This window comes from Triturus cristatus, chromosome 3_1, assembly GCF_964204655.1.
Source record: "Triturus cristatus chromosome 3_1, aTriCri1.1, whole genome shotgun sequence".
Taxonomy (NCBI): domain Eukaryota; kingdom Metazoa; phylum Chordata; class Amphibia; order Caudata; family Salamandridae; genus Triturus; species Triturus cristatus.
The window spans coordinates 1177642097-1177664627 of NC_140583.1; the positions used below are offsets into that span (position 1 = coordinate 1177642097).

Consider the following 22531-nt stretch of genomic DNA (forward strand, 5'->3'; position numbering starts at 1 on the left):
GCATCATGGGGCTAGATTGTGGTAGACCTACCAGGTTACGTAAAAATTTGTTTTGGACTCTAACGATGAAAGGTCCGAGAAAGCCCATAGGTCCGCGCCATACAGGATCGCTGAACTTATTTTGGCATGATAAATTTTTAGGGCAGGACCTATCCTTTTAGTCATGGCTGACCTCTGCTCCTTGACTAAGCACCCGGTCAACTGTGCAAACTTCAGTGAGAGTACATCAAGCTGTGGTTTCCAACTAAGCCTATTTTCCAGCACGACCCCCAAGTAGGTCATAACTTTTACCTGCTCTAACTCACATCCATACATACTAACATGATTCAACAAAGACTTTTTTTTTCGTTAAAACCATAAATTTAGTGTTAGATACATTGACCTGTAAATCATTTGTATGGCAAAAATCCTCAAACCTATTCAGTGCGGACTGAAGACCCATCTTAGTTTTCGATAAGATTAGGGTATCATCCGCAAATATAAGAAGCGGGAACTTGGTGCCTCCTAAGACGGGGGCATCCGTTGGAAAATCTTGAAAGTACTGCACAACCCTGTTAATAAATAATAAAAACCGGGTCGGTGCTAGTACACATCCTTGACATACACCCCGGGTGACGGGAAATCCTTCCGTTACCTGCCCCTGTTTGCCCCATCTAACCTGTGCAAAGTTTGCCTCGTGAAGTCTAATCACATCATCTAGGAGTTCACGTGGCATCCCCATATTGCCTAATGCATCCCATAACTTAACTCTAGGGACTAAGTCAAAAGCAGACTTTAGATCTACAAACGCTGCATAAATAGTTCCACCACCCAGGATGACAACCTTCCAGTAAATTAAAATAAATCTAAACACCTGATCAATCGTGCTGACAAAAGATCTAAAGCCTGCCTGTAACAGGAACAGAACATTCTCCTGTTCCATCCAGGCCTGTATCTTGGCCAGCACCATCCTAGCTATGATTTTCTGGATGGCATCTATTAAACTGATAGGGCGATAATTCGCCGGGACTGATCGATCACCCTTTTTAAATATAGGCAATATATTGGCGCCTCGCCACGAATCCGGGATTGGTGCACCCTTCCCTATTGCATTGGCCAGAAAAGTAATATAGGGCACCCATTTATGAGTATCATGTTTAACCCCTTGTGTGCCCATGACGAGCTGGACTCGTCATGAGCCGCGGTGGTGCTGTGCCCATGACGAGTCCAGCTCGTCATGAACCCCGCCCGCTAATGCAACGGCCGGCACAGGGCGGGGAAAGGGCGTGGCACACAAGGGGTTAAATAAGTCTGCCGGAATGCAATCCATGCCGGGGGCTTTACCACCATGTGCCAACTTAAGTGCACTTTCAGCCTCTTTACTGTCGAACACAAGGGGGTCGCACGGGGGCATTTCCCTTAGTGGAGGATCGACAGAGATCGGGACTGTTTATATTTCCAGACCCCGAAACTGTGATCCAAAATAATCGACCCAATTATCAGCAGACCCGTGGTTTGCCGGGACTTGCGAAACCACTGTGTTTCCCCATTTAACTACCTGCCAAAACTTGGTCTGATTTCTTGACCTACTGGCCTCCAATAAAGCCTGCCAGCGTTAATCGTCCCAATCCCTCTTGCCATTTTTGAGGGTTTTCTTATACTCTAGCCTAGCAAGCCTGACATTCTCGATAAATCGTGATTTTATGGCTTTAACCAGAGCACCATATGCCAAACAGCACGATTTATTGTACCATGAAATTCCAGATTTAAAAGAGGCTGATTTACCGAGATTGCCACTCTTAGAAAAAAAGGATTTCAGGACCCCGAACAGCTGCTCGTGAAGTGCACTAACGGACATAAACCCATCTTCATGGTTGCCCAGTGTCTCAAATGCCTCCAAAGTGTTGGAAACTTCTTGGGAGATCCTAGCTAGTGTCTGAGAATCGACAGCTACCCTCTCCCACCGAACTCTACGCCTATCATTAGTAAGGCGAACCTCTGCAGTGATAATCTCCTGCATACTAACGCTCTCCGTGTCACCCTCAATTTTCAGGCCAAGTAGGAGCGGGTTGTGATCACTCTCTGGGCGAGCAGATATTATCATGTCCTCCATAAGGGACCAGTGCTCAACTTTTAATAAGATATAGTCAATTCGACTAGAATGAATACCATTATCAAAAGTTACCCGTCCAGTTTTATCAGAACTAGACCGGCCGTTGACAGCTCTCAACCCCCACTCGAGACACAGACCGAGCCACTGTAGGGCAGCCTCTGACCACTTTTTTATCGGATCTATGTCAAGGTGGGGGATATCCCACTGAGCATCCTCGGCTGCAAAAATGTCATCCCCCTCAAGAGCTAAGGGTTCAAAAGTGCAATTCAGATCCCCTGCCACAATCACTATACTTTCCGACCCCACAGATTTGAGAATAAGGTCCAGTTCATTAGTCATTCCCGAACTCCTTCCACCTGGCTGGCCTCTAACATAGATGTTGGTGATAATAATCTCCGGATGGTTGGGCCTACAAAACTTAATCACAAGTATGTCTGGACTATCCACCACTACTTCGGATAGCCTAAAGTTAAGCGATTGCCTGACCCAAATAGTTAGGCCACCTAATGGTCTACCTCTTTTGCCTTTCAAAGCCGGTTTATAGAAATTTAGAAATCCCAGGCGATGAATGGGGTCGGAAGCCCAACTCTCTTGGAAGATCAAAATATCGTGAGTGTCCACAAAATCACACCACTCGACTATAGCAAGTTTGCTTCTCAGCCCAGCAATGTTCCACGAAACTATTTTCAACAAATTAGCCCGTTCAGTATCAACCGCCACCCAACTAAGATGACCTTCATTTTGATCCCCCTCCTTTTCCTGGGCCTCAGAACACCCACAATATATGCTCGTGAGTCAATCCACCCCTTCTAGGCCAAACAGTGATTCGTATCTATTTGATAGATGGAGAAAGTGCTCATCCCTGGTGGGCCGACTAGGGCCATATAGTCTCTCCCTGTAGGTATTGTTTGGGCGAAGGAAAGAGCATTGCCTCAAGCCATAGAAGTAGTGTAGACCTAGTGATTGGATAGTTCCCACACTACCCATCCTTGACTCACTACATATATACTCAACTACCCACGGATCTCTAAAATTAACGATTACACAATCGCCCACTATGTCCTTTGCTCTGGTACCCACCCAACTCACCCGTCTCACGTTTAAGATCTCTGTGGTAAAAGAGGAAGGGAGAGGTCTGTTCGTATTTAGCCAATGCATGACTTTGTTTTTTAACTCCATATATGATTCCAGTTTCTCTGTCTTAATTACAGGAACTCCTGTCAATATGACCGTGTACGGTTCAACCTCTCGGGGGAGATTAATACAAAGCAACCGCTGGGTTCTAATCATGTCTCTCGATGGTAAGGGGCCTTTTAACTGTCTCTCCACATTCTGCGCAGACGGCATGGTACAGGGTCTTGACACCTCACCTACTCCCGTATCCCGCCCCCTGATTAAAGGTGGTAAATGACTCTCTACTGTGCGTCTCTCAACCCGTAATACTGACTTTTGACTGTCAGCCCTGTCGTAGATAACTTGCTGAGGTGCCTTACCACTACTAACGAGCCCTGATACAGGGGTAACAGGGACATCAGTGCTCTGGTTCGTCATACCTTTCTCAATGGATACCAGCATGTTTGAGTTAGCTGAAACTAACTTCTCAAGTTGATCGAGTTTAGTATTAATCATCTTTGTTCTTTCTAGGAGAGGTAGCACCAATGATCTAACCAATTTCTATATATTTTCTAATAACCCCTCGTTTGCCCTACCAGAGTTGGACGATTGATTATTGTCGGGTGTAATCAGACTAGGTGGCTGCAATGGATGGAGTAAGGCCTGATTAAGCCCATACTTTTTAAATATTTTAGCAGAACCTCCCTTCTGGGGACCATCCCCTCTTTTCCTTTTTCCCAGGGCTATGTTAACCTTGGTATTCTTGCTTCCGGGAAATTCCACGTCTTGGGTACGGAATTATGTGACAATAGAGATTCAGAGACCCCTGTTCGTGTGCTACTAGGCGCAGTACTCCCTCCTGTTAAGCTCAATGGAGGACAAACCACAGGATTTTCAGACCCCAGCAACAAAAGACCTGAACTAGGGCTCCAAACCTCTAATGAATCTTTCAGTACTTGTTGTTTTCCAGGGCTTAACGCTGATTCTATGGGGCCTAACGATGAACGCCTCCCCGTTAAAAGATCTAAAGACAAACGTTTCTCCGTAAGGGCTATTTCCTTTTCCAATACCATCGTTGCTCTTTTAATAAACTGATCGATAGTACCAGTAGCCGCCCCCCCATTGGTAGAAAGAGTCACCTTTCTATCCTTCCCGGATCGGGATGCCATTAACGACCCTGTCAGACATGAAATAAAATGCAAAACCGAATACACAAGTGATTAGTTGGAAATAAATAGCTTGCAGTACAAAAACCAACTACTAAAGTTCTCACCCCAATACCAAACCTACGAGAGGTTGCCCAGCCCGGCCTCGATCGACCTCGGACGGCCTCAGACGGGCCCGCCCTTAGACCGGCACCCGCCTGCGCGCGTCCCGCGTTGCGTCCAAAGGGCGTAGTTTTAAAGGCTTAGGGGGGGCGGGAGTAATGCGGGAAGAGGCACCAGCTGTGTCAAGCTCTCAGAATGCTGGTCCTCGCAGTCCCGCTGGAGCGTTGCTGTAGTCCAAAGAAGAAACACCTTCCTCGTGTGCAGGTCGATCCTTGGAAGTATGTGGTCCCAGAGTCACCAGTTGCTGCTACGAGCGGCTCCCGCGAGCAGTTTTAAAGGCGTAGGAGGGCGGGAGTAATGCGGGAAGAGGCACCAGCTGTGTCAAGCTCTCAGAATGCTGGTCCTCGCAGTCCCGCTGGAGCGTTGCTGTAGTCCAAAGAAGAAACACCTTCCTCGTGTGCAGGTCGATCCTTGGAAGTATGTGGTCCCAGAGTCACCAGTTGCTGCTACGAGCGGCTCCGCGAAGCGGGGGCCGCGAGCAGTTTTAAAGGCGTAGGAGGGCGGGAGTAATGCGGGAAGAGGGACCAGATGTATTCAATATGTAGGCTTCAGTCAGCTGATAAGATTCCCATTTTCTGGCTTCGTCGTCACTCACATATTCTTTCTCTCCTTTTGTTGATTACATGCATTTATCATTCCCCTTCCTGTGTTTAGCCCTCACCGAGAGCATGGGCAAAGTTATTCTATTTATCCACTGCTCTCATTTTAGGGAACAGCTTTAGGAACTACTTTTTTCTTTGTCAGCATTTCACACGAGCGCTCGTGTTTTCACTTGCTCTGCGCTCCGTTTCTGTAAACAAGCCTAATCTTGTTTTGATCTTGTCACATTTGCTGTGCCTTCAAAGACAGAGGTCAAATGTCAGATGCTGTTTTCCAAGGGCAACTGTTTACTTTTCTTTCTCCGACTTCAAAGTGAGAGGAGTTTTTTTCTTTAAGTTAATGTCCCAGTGTTGCTTTCAGCTAGAAGCCCGTCTTTGCGCAGACAAAGTGGGTTAGAGCCATCAGCAACCCCGCTGGCATAATGCAAGCCTCCCTGTGCCATTGGACTATGACAACGCTCTCTGTCATCTGAGAAGCATGTAAACAGCAGGATCAGTGAAATTTTCAGTGCTCAAACTCTTTGGAATTTGATTACAAAATGAGCAGTTATGAAGCCAAGATCACGCTCCACAAGCTCCTTGAGGGCAACAGATGGCGCTTGGTAAGTCCCTCTGTACACACTTTTAGTCAGTTTTGGTTTTTGTACTATTGTTTTCTCAAATTGACCAAATAATGGACCCAGGGAATAGAGAGATAGGGCAACCTGCCCAGGATCACACCATTCCATGACGCAAGCATATGAGTATCAGAGTTTGGTTTATCTATTTAGCGTGAGATTCTACCTTCTTTTCTTGGCACGGAATATTTATATTTCCAGTGTGTGCTTTGGCAAAGCTGTTTCAGGCTGATGCGTATTGGAATGAACAAGAACGCCCTAGATTTGCTTTTGAGATTGAACAACTTTGCTTTAAAAGTCTGGCTTCAAGGAAAAAGGGGAAATCGCCTTCCGTGTTATGTTCTCACCTAGACACTACATGGCATAGCCTTTTTTTTTTTTTATACATTGTCTGCTGATGGAATCCAAGTTAATCTCAAATATAAAACGGTAGCTTACTATTTGCAATGAGAGCACGGTGTAAAAATACCTTATTTTAAGTAAGATATATTGTATATGTGCTGTGTTTAACTAATGTAATTTGTATAATGTGATGTGACGAGAGACTTAAAGCGTCATTTACATCAGTTACAGCCCTGGAAATGTTCTTAGCTGGTTTCTCGTGTGAGCCTATCATTTTTGTCTTTGCATAGCGCCCTCCTCCCTCTCGACTGCATCTGAGTACTTAGTGCATAGGTGCTTTCCTATGACATTCTTGATTTGCACTATTGATTATGACTACCCGCCACCATCACTGAAGGCTAAAGATTATTGGTGTAAAAGATTAAAAGTCTGATATTTTATTGTGGATTTAGCAGGGTGCTGGACTATTTGTCTTTTGTTTAGATATATATACTCTGAGGTCGTAACCCTTTGATGTATTCTCAGGATGTCTTATCAAATTTAATTTGGCCTTCCATTGGGTAGCTTAGAAAATTCACGCTGATAAGGCCTAAATCGAGATAGTTGGGAAGTGCAGATTTGCATCTGCGCTCTGTACGTTTCTCTGTCTGCGTCACCATTTCCCAAGAGCAAACAGCAGCAGCATTCCAGGTTACTACTAAAATCCAAATGAGCATTTCCCACAGCGCTGATTAAGAAACAAATAGTGGCAGCTCCTCCACCAAGGCGGAAGAGCGTTGCCCCACTGCTGTAAAGCAGCGCAATGGTAAAAATAAAATGATAATATTTTAAGTTATCATTTTTATTTTTGTATTCCAGTTGCTGCCAGGTTAGGGCGGGCGGGACTGGGGTCCCTTTATGTTGGGAAGGAGTAGTGGCTGCTGCACCTAAAGTACACGACTGTTTGGCTGGCCGTCTCGGGCCAGCCAAATAGTCATGCGCACTTTGCATGTTCTCCACGCAGGTTGCATTACAGCCTGGGTTGAGAAAATGGCCATGCTCCCTTTCCTTCATTGAGCGCCGAACCACGGTGCTCAGACCAATCACAACACAGCATTGTGATTGGTCTGGGGAGTCTGGAAGCCTGAGTGCTTCCTGTTCCTGGTTCTTGCGCGGCGAGCTGGTCGCTGGCAACAGCGACCAGCAGGTAAGTTTTCTTTTTTATATTTCCTAAAACCCCCCACCCCTTCCGCCAGCGTCCTCTACCAGCCGCCACTGGAAACAAAGCCACTTATCCTGTTTTTCCGCAAGATGATTGAGGATATTTACAGCCAGCTAAGGAGAAAGGCTTGTTCAGGGATCCTTGTCATCCGTTTAAGGTTTCAGTCGCCACTGCGGAAACCTTGTGGATGCAGCCTGAAAGGCATCCCCTAGTGCACGGGTGGGAGCTGCATGGGTGATTCCATTGTCACCATGAAGAGCAGAGCACAAAATGGCTACACTATGGTCTACTGAAACTTTTGGTGTATTTATGTGTGTGGTTGGACCCAGAGGATTTGTTGTCTGAAGTGGTAGCTGTGTCCACTTCTCTGTATGTAAAAACAGAGGTGATTGGTGCAGATGGGATGCTGTTAATACCTCATCAGTGGCTTATTAACATCCACTGCCCAAGGTCACTCCAGAGTATGACAGAGAGTCCTTTTATATCTATGAGCTTTGCGTTACAAGTTTTAAGTGCCACACACTGCCACAGCACACAAATCCACGTCGCATAATTCCACTACACACAACACATTTAAGCATCTCATATTTTTACACCACACAATTCAACAACACACAATTCCACTCCACATCATACCACATAATTGCAATCCAATAAATTCAGCTCCACATACTTCCACTCTGCTCTATGCCTCACAATTCCACTTCACATAAGACCACTCCATGCAACATAATTCCACTCCACTCCATATAATTACACTTCACGCAGCACAATTCAACTCAAGATAATTCCACTCCACATAGGTCCACTCCAACATACACAATTCCACTTCACGCCACATATATACACTCCACATGTGTCCACTCAACTCCACAACACATAATTACACGTCACAAAATTCAACCTCGTTACACATGCCACATAATTCAACACCACATAATACTTGCCACATCATTTTGCGTAATTTCACTCCACATCACATAATTGCACTCCACATAATTCCACACCATGCCACATTACACACAAGACCACACAATCCCATAACACGCAATTCAATTCCACACAGTTTCACACTCTACTCAAGACAACATAGCTACACCCCACATAAGTCCACTCAGTGCCACATAGCAACAATTCATATAAATACACACTACACCATGCCACATAATTCCTCTCAACATAATTTCAGTCAGCACCACACAGCTCCACGTCATACTTCAACTCCACCCATTTCCATACTAAACCACATAATTCCACAACACAATTCCACTACACACCATATATATCAAATCCGCACTAATAAATTTCACATCAAGTCAAAAAATTAAATACACCACACAAATCCACTCCGCTACATTTCACTCCACAGCACGCAATACCAGTCCACATAATTACTCTCCATGACACACAATCACACTACACATAATTTGAGGTCAATAGATACCACATAATTCCCCTGCACACCATGGCACATAATTGCACTGAACATACCTCCACTCAACACCACACAATTTCAGGTCACACAATTCCCCAACAAACAATTCTTATCCAACCCACGTAATTACACACCACACCGCACACAGCCACTCCTTAACACATACCTAAAAGGTATTCACAGTGACAACGCCTATAGCTCTCGAATTGCCATGATCTATTGACTTTGCCACTGCTTGTTTGTTTTTCCTGCCTTTTTGTGTATTTACATAGTATGTCTAAGTTCCAATGATTCTTCAGTATAACTGTTTTGCATTTGTTTGTAACCATGGGTCAGTTAGGATGATTTTTTTTTTTTTTGGAAGATTTTTGTATTAACTTTAACAGTTTGCACAGTTACAGTTATTTGCATAAGTATCAACTATACTTTACTGTATAAATCAGGTACACTTTGATGCAATCATGTAAATCCATAGTCCTGGTCAGATATGTCTGTTTCTTCGTTGTTCCCCCATCTCCATCTCCACAGTGGCAGAGATACCTCCCCTACTAATATTCCAATTGGCCTATTTTTTTATCCCACTTCTTGGGGCAGACTCTGGATTCAAAGACTTCCTTTTCGGCTAGCATACATTTACCCATTTCCTTTGCCCATGCCCCCCACTGCATTGCAATAGAACTTTTTACCAGTGTTAATCCCAGGGTGACCCATTGCTTTTCCACAGCTGTGAGATCAGTTGCTTCTCATATATTCAGGAGCCCCAATCTTGGTGTCAGAGGTATATTTTTCCCTAAGGATTTATGCATATGCCTTGTGGACCCCTCCCATAGCGTCTTGATGAGCGAGCATTCCCACATAGTGTGGTAAAGAGTGGCCTCTTCAGAGCAGTGTCGCAAACAAAGTGCGTCTTCTCTACGCCCGATCTTGCAAAGTACGGCCCCAGTGAAATATGATCTGTGGAATATCTTCTATTGGATAAGTCTGAATTTGAGAAGAATGGCCGCTTCCTGCGGAGATACAAGTGCAGTCAATTGTCATCATCAATTGGACCTACATCCGCTTTTTATTGTTCACGGAGGTACTTAAGTGGACCCGGTAAATTATTGCTTAGCTTAAGATACGTCAATGAGATCGTTTTACTCTGCAGGGGTTCAGAAAGTAGACGATCCTCGAGAGGAGACGTTTCTGATACATCCTCAGCCTCAGCAAGCGCTGCGTTTAGAGCATGACGGATGTGTAGGAAGCAAAAGACCTCTCCTGGGGCCATATCATATTCTTTTACCAATTGAGCAAATTGACTATTTTCCCCTTTTTCCAGAGGTCTCCAATAGAGGAGATACTGATACAGTCCCATCTATCAAACCCTGGTTGGCAACATAATGTCCCCAATTTGTGGGTCGACCACAGAGGGGTGGCCTGAGTTAGGACTCCCGGCCAGCCCAGTTTTCTGTTAGCTTGCTGACAAACATCTATGGTTTGAGCAGTGGGGCCAACATACCTGTCTCTCCTCATCCTAGAGTACAGTACCCCTAGATATCCCTCTCTCCCCATTTGATATTTGTCCAAAAGATAAGCCGAATCAGTCAGGAGGCGATATATCCAATGGTTCTCTACCACTAATACTAGCTGAGACGCCCAATAGTAGTGGCGTATATCCGGGACAGCGATACCTCCATCATACCAACTTTTGGTAAGTTTGTACAAGGCTATGCGGGGCGTCTTCCCGTTCCATAACAGGGATCTTACCTTGCTCTCCACATTGTTAGAGTATGACTCCGGGATTTTATATGGGCAGTTTTGGAGCATATATAAAAACCGGGGAAGCGCAAGCATGTTAAATAGGGCTGCTCAGCCCAGCAGGGAGATGGGCAGTGCCCTCCAGTGTTTGACATCGCTCCGCAGCCTACTCAGTGGCGGTACTAGATTGTTGGTGTGAAAGATGCTAGGGTCTGGGGTAACATAGATTCCCAGGTATTGAAACCCTCCCTCCGCCACCTCCAATTCACAATACGGTGGAAGTCGTGAGGTCGACCCATGCAGGGGCTAGAGCACCGATTTAGACCAATTGATCGAGTACCCCGAGTATTTTACAAAGTTTGTGAAGATATTTAGGGTTCTGTCAAGTGATTGCGCGGGGGAGGCAAGATAGAGCAGGATATCATCTGCGTAAAGGGATATTCTATCTTCCTTTCCTTCAGCCCATTTTAATCCTCTTCTTAGGACATCCCTTCTGACCCAATTTGCGAAGGGCTCCAGTATTAGTGAGAAAATCAATTGGGACAGTGGGCATCCCTGCCTGGTGCCCCTTTTCAGTGAGAATACTCAGAGTGCGATTGTTAACTCTAATTTGACCTTTGAGATCTGTATATCGTAGCCTGATCCATCCCATGAATTTCGGGCCAAACCCGAAGCGCTGCAGTACCTCAAAGAGGTATGGCCACTCAATCAAATTGAATGACATTCTCGCGTCCAGAGAAAGTATGATTGCGTCCTCTTCCATAACATGTTTGCGGCCAAGCACATTATGTAACCTGCATAGGTTAAGGGCCGTACTTTGGCCCGGCATAAAGCCGGATTGATCTGCATGCAGCAGGTGAGCAGAGGAACCAGCCAGGATGCCAGCAGTTTCGCAAGGATTTTAGCCTCCGAGTTGAAAAGAGATTTCGGACGATACAACCCGCATTCTTTGGTTTTCCTGGTTTGCGAATTACTACTATGGATGCAAGCCTCTGGTCGTCCAGCAAAAACCCTTTTCATAGCTCCTCATTATACAAGTCTCTCAGATAGGGCGGTATTATTGAGTTAGTAGATTTAGGGAGCTCGACAGAGATCCCATTAGGGCCCATTGCCTTTCCGGATTGTATATCACCGATTTTATCTTCTTCCAGCGAGTGTCTCTCGCTGGGGGACAGAGTAGGCGAGGTCATAACCTCTAAGAGCCGCCGAGAGTCTTCTGCGACGGTGTTAACTGATGGAGTATAGATCTGTTAGAAATAGTCAGCAAAGGCCTCCGCAATTTCCTGTGGATCTGAAAGGGTCTGTGTATAATTGATATTCAGCTGAGGGACCCAACGCTCCTCCACCTCCCTCCTTTCCAACTATGCGAGCATCTTTCCAGCTCTATCTCCCAACTCATTGAGCCTATGACGCGTGGCCAACTGCGAGGCTCCGGCCCTCTCCCTGACCATTGCTTTATAATCAAGCTGTTTAACCTGCAGTTTGTCTGGAGGCTTCATCTGGGAAACATGTATGTTCCGCTTCAAGAGTCTGGAGCTCGGTCTCTGTCTGCTCTATCTGCGCCCATTGTTTTTTGTTGTACCCCACCTTAAGTGACAAGGCCACCCCATTCACCACCGTCTTTTATGCCTCCGATATTGTCTGTGCCGATTCAACAGAGCCGACATTCTCCCGAAAGTAATGTTCCGATTGTTCACGTATGCTTTCTTTAATGTCTGGAATCGTGAGTAACCAAGGGTTAATTGAGAAGCGGTTTCTTTGACGTTGAATATTGTATATGAATTCGGCCCAGACTGGTGAGTTTTCTGAGATGCCGCGTGGAAGACAACGCGGCTCCCGGAACCCAACCATACTAACCGCGTGTGTTAAGAGGTAGTCTATAAGGCAAAGGCTATTTGGAGGGGGGGAGGGGGAGGCTGTTGCTGGTAGATGGTGCAAACAGATGGTTGATTTATTTCACTGCCGGAGGCTCGTAAACCATGCATGGATTTAACAGAAAGCACATTATTAGGCTGGTGCCATTAAGGTGCCCTAGTTAAATATTAATGTCAGCTCATGTTTTCCTGTTGGGAAGTATCGGAGGATGGAGGGTCCAACTAAAAGCAGCACAAGCTGAGCCACAGTGCATGAGGATATGACCTCAACAGAGGTCAGTTGCTGGTTTACATGTTGCTCGTTGATAATTTGAGGGTGATTTCATATAAATGTTAAAATTCTTTTGAAAGCCAGAGAAAGATTAAGCTGTATGCCCTTTTTGTTGACTCTTGATGGAAGTTCTAATCAAAATATTTTTTTTTATGAAACCATTTTCCTTCGCACCTTGTAAAATTCATATTAAAGTGTATTTTTACTTCACTTTTTAAGGGGACATTGGTGCCTTCTTAGATTTTTTTAAATACTTCTGCCCTTGAAAGCTCTTAGTCTTTCCTTAAGAAATAGAAATGTTTATGCTGTTGCGTAGGACCCGCAAGCAGTTACAGGGGCGGCCATCTCCTTAATAGCCAAGATGAAATGGTGTATTGTGCTGCCTACTCCCACATCAGTGGCCTGTTCTGGGTTCAGTGGGGTGAGCGAGTAGGCCATTGTGCTCCCTTTCACTTTTTCTGTGGGAAAACAGTAAGTGCCAAAACTCAAACCTAATATTCTGTAAGAATTCTGAGATTCCTCTTTGTTAATTACATCGCTGCACTTCTTTTGAAACTCCTGCATCCCACTCCAGCCATCATGAAAAATTTATTTTTCCCGATGATCTCAAAGGTATGTCTAACTGGTTTCCAGATTGTCGTTATCAAATGACTGATTCCTTTGGCAGTGAAAGAGTTGTGTTTTTAATTCTCTCCCCCTCTCTCGTGCAATAAGACGTGCATACCTCTCCATACGTTCTAGTTGGAGTTGATCTGCTCTGTATCATCTACTCTTATACATTGCAGCCGTCTCCCCATCAAAGGCTGGATCTCCGACCTTAATGCCCTCAACGGTCTGCTCTATCTGTTCAACTCTGCAAAATCCTTAAGTTTCATCCTTGACAAAAATTTGGCAATGAAGGACCATATAAATAACACAGCCAAAGGAGCACTTTTCACTCTGACACCTCAAGAAAATGAAACCCTTCATCCCTCAAGACGACTTCAAATGGGTCGTCCAATCACTAGTTCTCTCCAAACTTGACTACGGCAATGCTATTCTCACTGAAACCCCTAAATTCCACTAGGTCCCCCTTAGAGCTGTGCTCAACTTGGCTGCCAGGCTCATTGCCGACTTCAAACGATATGACAGCATCACACCTGCCCTCAAATCACTTAATTGGTTCCCCATTGAAGGAAGATGCATTTACAAGACTGCCTGCATCACACATAAAGCTCTTCACTCTCAACACCGGCGTACTTAACAAACAAACTCAAAATAGCTGGCTGCTCCAGATTGATAAGAAGCTCCTCTGCTCTCCTCCTTGTTCCCCTGTTACTAAAAAAGAAATCCACCCAGACTCGCTCCTTCTCTGGAAATGCACCGAGCATCTGGAATGCCCTCCCGAGGGACCTGCGCTGCAACCCCTCCTACCTCGGCTTTAAAAGAGACCTAAAACATCACCACCTCAACAAATATTGGAGTCCATAATTCCATAATTCTCTCAGACACTCTTATTTCCTGTATTGGTTTTCTTTCTGCTAACCCGTGTGACCTTTCGTTTCTCCCGTAACTTTTCTTTCTGTGTACCCCTGCCTTCGCTCTCCCTGGTCTCTCATGTATTCTATTCAGCTCTAACTTCTGTGCAGTAATGCTGCTTGTTGGCATTCTTCCCTACTTTTTGGCCCATTTGGTATTGAACCCCTCCTCACCTACCCTTTGCCTCCTACCTCTACAATTTGTTCTCCTTGTTTATATTTCTTGTGACCTCTGAGTGGTTACCGCCATTTTATTATTTAAATGTATATAACCTGTGAATCATCATAACTCTGTTTTCTTCTGACTTAATGGTGAAATTTGCTTGTTCCCGATTGTATATTTTGCTCCGAGCTATTGTTTTCCTGTACATTTTGCCTACTCCTGTAAAGCGCTCTGATACCTCTGGGTCTAGCCGGCGCTATATAAAACCATACAAATAAATAAATAAGAGTAATACGTAGAGCCTGTCATGTCAGGATGAAAATGGCGCCATATATCAGTGCTACACAAGGCAGTGAGAAACTCCACCATATGTGTGTCGGGCCTCGATAGGGTGTGTGGAGGTTGACAGACCGATCATTACCGTCATATTGAAATTCCCCCCCTAGGATCAGCGTACCCAGTGGGTGATCAAGCAAGACCCTCCCCAGGTGTGCTAGAGTTTCTTTACTTAGAGATGGCGAGGCAATATTGATAGGCCTCCCCTCCCAAACTGCCTCCACTACCGCAAACCTACCCTGGGGGTCTGCCCATGTACGTTGCTGAGTCAATGCAAGTTTTCTTAAATAAAATGCCCGTGCCTCTGGACCCCGAGGTGTATCCCGCATGGACCCAAAGCTTATAACCCCATCTGGACAAGGCCTTACACCTATTGCCCACCATGTGCGTTTCTTGTAGGATTATTTCTGGGGCCTGTCTTTTAAGGTACTGCAGTACGATCCCACGTTTAATTTTGTCACCCAACCCATTGACGTACCTAGTTAAGATGGTCAGTGACATTTTAATTTGATGAGTGGCCATGGGAAACATCTGGACCAGCTGAATGATCAGTGATGTTAACACTAACTCTGGGTATACGGAGCAGACCCGCAAGTGGGGAACAGAAGCCCCCTCTGTCATGATCAGTAAATTACTATGACTATGTGTGATGAGGCCAGACATACGTGGCATATATGGATACCATGAGTAGATATGTGCATAACCAGCTAAACTAAACCTTCCCCTCCCTCCCACCCACGCTGCCTCCCTGCCAGTGGATTTCAAACTACCCACTCCCCAACAAGGCAGAGTGCCTGTACCCCCCCACCCCTCACTGTGATAAGGTGCCTGGAAAGCAGCCTTCCTTCCCCCCTCCCTACTCCAAAGACCTCCATAGGATATTAAAGTGAACATGTAAGTGCGGAACCTAGCCCAGTTAGGCCTATTCTGCCATCTTTTGAGGTTTTATGGGTACCTCCCATCCGTCACGGGGATCAAATCACTGTCCCATCTGGGATCCCCAAGGGACACCCCAACCAAGTCCAGCAACACTCTCCCCAGTGTACTTGTGAGCAAACCCCTTCCCCCCCACTTATCTGTACAATAGGTCTTCCACCATTAAAATCTGCTCAGAATCCACTCAGCTGCCAGGATTCACGTCTGCTTCTCCTTCCGGTGGACCGCTGCACCCCCCCCCACCCTCGGGAAGGGTTGGATTTGGATTCACGTGATGCAGCGGGTCTCTCTCTCCTGGGATTACCTACTTGTATCCAACCCTCCAGCCAGTCCCAAGCTTCCTCTGGTGAGAGGAAGAACAAGGTCTTGCTGTCTGCTTCAATGCGCAGCTTGGCTAGGAAGATCATGGAATACTTCACGTTTTTGTTTCTGAGCGCCCTCTTGACCTCCGGGAAGCTGCGCCGTTGGTTCTGGACATTTGTTGTAAGTCTGGGAAGAAGGATATCTCACTATTATCCAATGAGACCAGTGGTATATTACGTGCCGTCTGGAGTATTGCATCCCGGTCCCGGAAGTTGAAGACCCTGGCAATTACCGGTCGGGGGGTAGCCCCAGGCTTAGGAAGCCCCCCAGGGACTCTGTTTACTCATTCAATTGAAAAATTGTGTGAAAGTCGTGTTGGTCGAAGGTGTTTCGTAATTAATTCCGCAACTAAGAGGTCCATGGCTGGCCCCTCTGCACGTTCCGAAAACCCTAGAATACGCACATTGTTGCGGCGTGCTCTGCCTCCGTAATCTTCAAGCTGCGCTTCCATTTTAGCCTGGTTTTCCATTAGTTGTTGCACCTGTCACTTGAGTTTGGAGGTGTCCGTAGAGATTGTTTTGGTGGCATCCTCCACCTCTTTGACTTTCCCGTCCATATTTCGGAGATCAGCCCATTCGAGGGACACCTCGATGTTTACGGAATCCAGCCTGGACTCCAGAAATTAATGTACCCATTTAATGGATGCCATTATGTCCTGAAGGGTTAGATGAGGAGACTGTGTCTTGTTCTGATCGACACTCTTGGTGGTCACTGGTTCATCTCCAATTTTATTCCATGCAAATTTATCAATTTTGGTCTTCAGAGATGTTTTGGTACTTTTCCCGCCGGCCCTCGTAGCTCAGACCAGCATTCTCCCCCTTGGATTTGGCCCGGTACTCCCCACCGCCTGCCTGGGTGCGGCTTGTCACCCGCAGCCTGTCGGGTTCCCAAGGTAAAGATCGCCATTCCGTCAACCCCTGGTGTTCTCAGGTGGCTATCGTAGTGTTTCTGAGCTCTCCTCAAATGCTTGTGGAGTGTTGTCTATTCATAGGTGGAATATATTCCCATGATCTTTTTAACAGCAGCTTCTCAGGGAAGGTGCACCGTGACGGTACCCTCGCTCACACTACAGCTCGGCGCGTTCTGTGGCTGATGGGGTTGACATGCAGGGTTGATCCTTCCACCCCTAGTAATCATGGGCTGTCCTTGGGCCTCAAGTCCTTATATGGTTTGGACTATGTTGTGGTGAATTACACGCCGTGTTGTCCGCCTTCTCGGCACGTTAAATACAAAAGCAAGGCCCCAACCAGCTAGTGTAACTCATACACCTACTTTTGCCATGTGTAGGCCGGGGTGCTTACAATGCAGACTCCCAGGGCCCCACGAAGCCCGCCTTTCACTCCAGACTGGCCTCTCCACCAGCCTATGTGTGCCAGCAACTGTTTCTTGGCACCTTGGTCAGGTAAAAGAGCACCCGCGGCCCGACTGGTGGTAGAATCGGGTTCCTGCTCCCGCTTGTACTGCTCACACCTCGCCACAGTCCTTTATCCTGGGAGTCCGCTGCCGATGGCCATCCTCCTCTCCTGGGGTCCCAGTGCGGCTCCGATATTACCGCCGCCGGCCGAGTGTCCGTTGAGTAGGGCCCTCGGTCGATCCCATTCCCGGGAGGCTCTGCTCTCTCAGTCCGGCATTCCACTCCTCCGACGGGAAGCTGCTTTCTCCGCGGGCACTGCTGACAGGCTCCGAGGCACAGGAGACCTCACCTCTCTACACTTACAGCAGGATATGGGTCATAAGTGATTACTTTTTGTCCAGAGCAGCCAGGACAAGGGAGGTGCTCTGCGGTTTAGTCGAGTGCTCCTCTACCAGGACTACGCCATTCCTGGTGCCGCCATTTTGTTCTACCTCACCGCTGCAGTGATCTTCTCCCTGCTCGCCGCAACGTTACTTGAACGATAAGTTCTCACCTGATGTGCTGGTGCCAGCAATTCCAGGGGCTGTGGTCCCACCAGACATAAGTCTTTTATATTACGATTGGGCAGGATGTTTGCCGGATATCGGGCGAGGGCTACGGAGTTGTGCTAGTGAGCGGCCATTCTAGTCGGCTGCTAGCCACACCCCCGGGATGATTTTTAATAGATTTACATTTAATGGGGACAGTGGCGTAGCTAGCACTTTGGCTGCCCGTAGCACTTTGGCTGCCCGTTGAGGTCCCCGTTTTTTCCGCCCTGCGCCCATTTTGAAGAGCAGGGGGTGCTGACGGGATTCTCCAGTTTTCCACAGGAGATTGAAGAGCACGAGGGTGGTACTGGCGATTGCCGCCCTGAGATGGCCGGTATGAGCAGGGTGGCTGCCGCCCCCAAAACTCATGCCACCTGGTTCGGACCGCCACCCCCTTGCTACGCCACTGATTGGAGATATTAATTGCTGATTGCCCAATGTTAGACCTGGCATCTTTTGGCATGTTTCCCCAGGCTTTTTACTTTCTGACCTTCTGGTTTTGACTCTGTTTATGGTGGTTTAGTGTCTCTGCGCACTTTCTCACTGTCATTCAGTGTTAAAGTGCAAGTGCTCCTATTGTAAATTGTATTATGGATTGTGTTAGACCTGGCACCATTGGCGTGGGTCTCCCTTCCATTTTTTGCTGTTGCCTCATGTGTTTTTGCTGGTTTTAGATGCTTTGGGCACTGTGCCACTGCTATTTAGTGCCACAGTGCAAGTGCTCCCTATGGTAAAATTGATATATGGATTAGTGACTCCATGATTGGCTGATTTGGTTTACTTGTCAGACCCTAGTACAGTGCACTGAGTGTGCCCTGGGCTTGTAAGTCAAATGCTGCTGGTGGACTTGCAGCACTGGTTGTGTCACCCACAGAAGCAGCCTGTAAAGTGTGTATAAGGCCTAACATTGCAGAGCCTATGTGCAGTCGGGTACTGCCATGTTGTCTGGCCAAGTGCACCCACTTGCGAGCCCCGAAACCTTCCCTTTTCTTCATATCAGACACCCCTATAGTAGGCCCAAGGGCAGAGTGCATTGTAAGTATAAGGTAGGACATGCCCTGGTGTGTGTGGCATGTTGTGATAGTGAATAACAGCCATCTTCGTTTTTCACTATTGCAGGGCTACCTGTTCCCCATAGGCCAGAATGGGCAGTTTGATTATAACATCTTATAATCCTAACTCACTCAAGGAACATGGTAGAAATTCGAGTTTAGTTTGCCTGAACTCAGAATGATAAAATACATCTTTTAGTGAAGTTGGTTTTAACATTCTGTGCTTGAAAATCCCACTTTTAGAAAGTAGGTATTTTCTAACTATCCAAGCTTGCCTCTGCTAGGTTGTGTATTCCTTGTCTGGAGTTTGAGTGACAGGGGCTGGGGGATTCCAGGAGACGGGGTGAGCCGGCATAGGGCTGAATAGAGAGATCTGCAGGTAGATGGGTGGGTAGAGTTGCACCTGGGACCTGAATAGGCTGCACCTTCCCTCCACAATGCTGGCTCCACCTCCTGTGGTGTGTCTGATGTCCCTGGCCCACACTGTCAAAGGAAACAGAGTGCTCCAGGACTGACCTAAACTGGTTTGGTCTAGGCAAAGGCCTCTCTGCCTTCAGAGAACAAAGAGAATATGAGTCTAAAAGGGTGACCCAGACCCCAGAACTTTAGATCACTTTGGGAAACAAGAAACAAGAAGAACCTTTGCTGAGGAGAGGAACCAGAGAAATTGAGGAAGAGACTATCCCTAGCAGAGTGCTGTTTGGGGGGATTGGCCTGCAGTGGTTGCCTGACTGCCAAAGAAAGGAGAAAGGAACTTTGTGCTTTTCAAATTAACTTGTAAAGGATCTCCAGGGGATTGAGATAGAGCTTGCCTCCTGCTGAAATCTCAAGGACAACTGACTTCACCAACCAGCTCCCCTGCCTTCCCTTGCTGGGAATTGAAGTGCCTACTGTTGAGCTGGGCCTTCTGAGATACTGCGTGTCGCTGGGAGCTGGAAGCGTGACTCAAGACGAAGAAGAGTGTCACCGCCGCAGCCGTTTATCGTCGCATCACCGTAGAAGAGTGTCGCTGTCGCATCACCGGAGAAGCGTGCTGCCACTGTCGCAATCGCATCACCCGAGGCGCCCCGCATCCCTGTAGAAAAGTGTCGCCGTCACAGCAGACGCCGTCACATCACCAGAGAAGCGTGTCGCAGGGCCTGTCACGACTCAGAAAATTCATTGAGTCGTCTCACTGCCATCGGGCGTGCACGCATCGTTGTCGCATCAAGAAGACAACGCCATCTTTGATTCATTTCACCGAATCTTCATCACATCACGGCCTTGCGGGTCGCACTGCCACGGAAGAGCAGTAAGAAACCGACGCATCACCTCCCCATGCAGAGAAGAACCGACGCATCACCTTCCCTGCAACGCTTTCGTTGTATAGCGTTACGCATCCAAAGGTACATTGAACTTAGTGTCACATTTACCATCTTAAGAGAACTAAGCTATTTCTACCATTTTTAAAGTACAGTATTGTGGATTTTTGTCGTTTGTGGTCTTGTGATAAGTCTATATAAAGAATACTTATTTTTGATATAAAAACCTGTGTGGTGTCCATCTGTAGTGTTGTCACTGGATTACTGTATGTGTTCACAAATGCTTTACACACTGCCTCTGAGATAAGCCTGTCTGCTCGTGCCAAGCTACCAAGGGGTTATTTTAGGAGTGTACCCCCTTACCCTGACTAGAAGCAAGGGTCCCTATTTGGTCAAAGGTACCTACCTCTGCCAACTAGAGTCCCCCAGTTCTAACAGATTGTGTTTCCATTATTGTCATGGTTGATTTACTAGTAAGTCCCTAGTACTGTGCACTTTGTGTGCTTGGGGCTTATAAATCAAATGCTGCTAGTCAGCCTGCAGCACTGATTGTGCCGCCCACACAAGCAGCCTTTTAAAGGTGTCTTGACCTACTACTGCAGTGTCTGCGCACAGTTGTAACTGCCATTTCGACTTGGCAAGTACACCCACTTGCCAAACTCTAACTTACCCTTTTGTTGCATGTAAGGCACCCTTAAGTTAGGCCCAAGGTACCCCTATGGGCAGGGTGCAGTGTATTTGAAAGGTAGGACATGTCCTGGTGTGTGTGACATGTCCTGATGGTGAACTACAGTGTAATTCGTTTTTCACTGTTGAAAGGCTATCTGTCCCGTTGGATAGAATGGGGAATACTCTGTAACCTTTTGCGAGTATATCTTCCCATTGGGACAAGATGGAGAAATGGAGTTTAGTATGCCTGAACTCAGGATATAAAACTGCCTTTTTTTAGTAAGGATGATTTATATGTTCTGTGTTTGAAAATACCACTTTTAGAAGGTAGGTATTTTTTTGCTTAGCCATCCTGTGTGACTCTACTGGGTTTGTGGATTGACTGTCTGGCTTTCGAGTGACAGGGGCTGGGGATGTGCAACCTCTTCACACAGCCACTGGGGGGGTTGAGTTGTTTTCTGCCTTTCCTGGATGAGTTAGGGCTGGGCTCAATAGACTTGGGCAGCATAGTGGGTGGAGATTTCCTTGCACCTGAATGGGCCTGGTCTGCATTCGACAATGCTGTCTACAGCTTTTTCTAGGACGTTGGGCCAGGGAGGACAGAACTGGTTTGGGCTGGGCACAGACGCACTCTGCTCAAGGGAACAAAGAGAAACTTAGTATAAATATTGGGGCCTAAACCCCAGAACTTTAGAACTCGCTGGATAAAGGAACCTGCCAAGAAGAACTGGAAGAACTGCCAGGAGGAGTACTGCCCCTTTCCTGTGTTATTGCTTTGTTGGGCTGGTCTGCAGTTGCTGCTTCTGCCTTGCAGTGAAAGGACTGGACTGAACTTTATTAACTTGTGCTCAGTATCTCCAAGGGCTTATCACCAAACTTGCCTCCTGTTCACGATGTCTCAGGGACAGCAAAGACTTCACTTATCTCAGGGTTCCACCTCTGGAACCGTGGGTTTCAGTTGCCATAGAGGGGGAATAGCAGCCGACTCAGTCGCTGGCTCCATGTCCTGAAGACACAGCGGAGGGCACTGCTGCATCTCGCACCGGAACCCTGGTTTCACCAAGGACCGCCGCTGCCGCCACCGAGCCACTGCTTGCAGCCCGACCTGTGGGCATCACACACTGCACCGCCTCGTTTCACTCCACCTCCTTGGTCTCATCCTATGCCGTCGCTGCCCACTGACTTTGGCACCCGTGAACGCACCGTGGCTTGGGGGCACTGCTTGTAAGTCTTGCAACGCACCGCCTCATCCCACAACGCAGTCCAGACCGACCGACGCCAGCTCCCAGGAACAGGCACTGTCGCATGCACAGTGATCTGTCAGCACCGCCTCACTCTGCACCGCAACCTTGGTCTCACTGATGCCGCTGGACGACCGTCACCAAGCCGCTGCCTGCCCCGCGCCTTGAGGGCACCGCATGCCACACCTCTGCGCTTCACATCGCAACCACAATGGTTGCCACGACCGGCCCACACCAACGTGATCGGCTTCAACAAAAAGGCATGTTTACGAGTCTGCCGCCCCCACAACCGACGTGGTCAGATGGAACTGTTGGATTCTGTTGTTCTCAGCACTGCTGTAGCACCGGATGGAGCTACCAACTTCAAGAAACTGCATTTGAAGGTTATTCTTGCAAAGTGCAT

The 22531-nt window shown here is 47.1% G+C and overlaps 1 protein-coding gene across 4 annotated transcripts in view; it reads left to right on the forward strand.

Moving 5' to 3' along the window:
• The window catches only part of DDX25 (DEAD-box helicase 25), a 3162033-nt gene that overhangs the window by 1939245 nt on the left and 1200257 nt on the right, over positions 1–22531 (forward strand). The window lies entirely within an intron of this gene.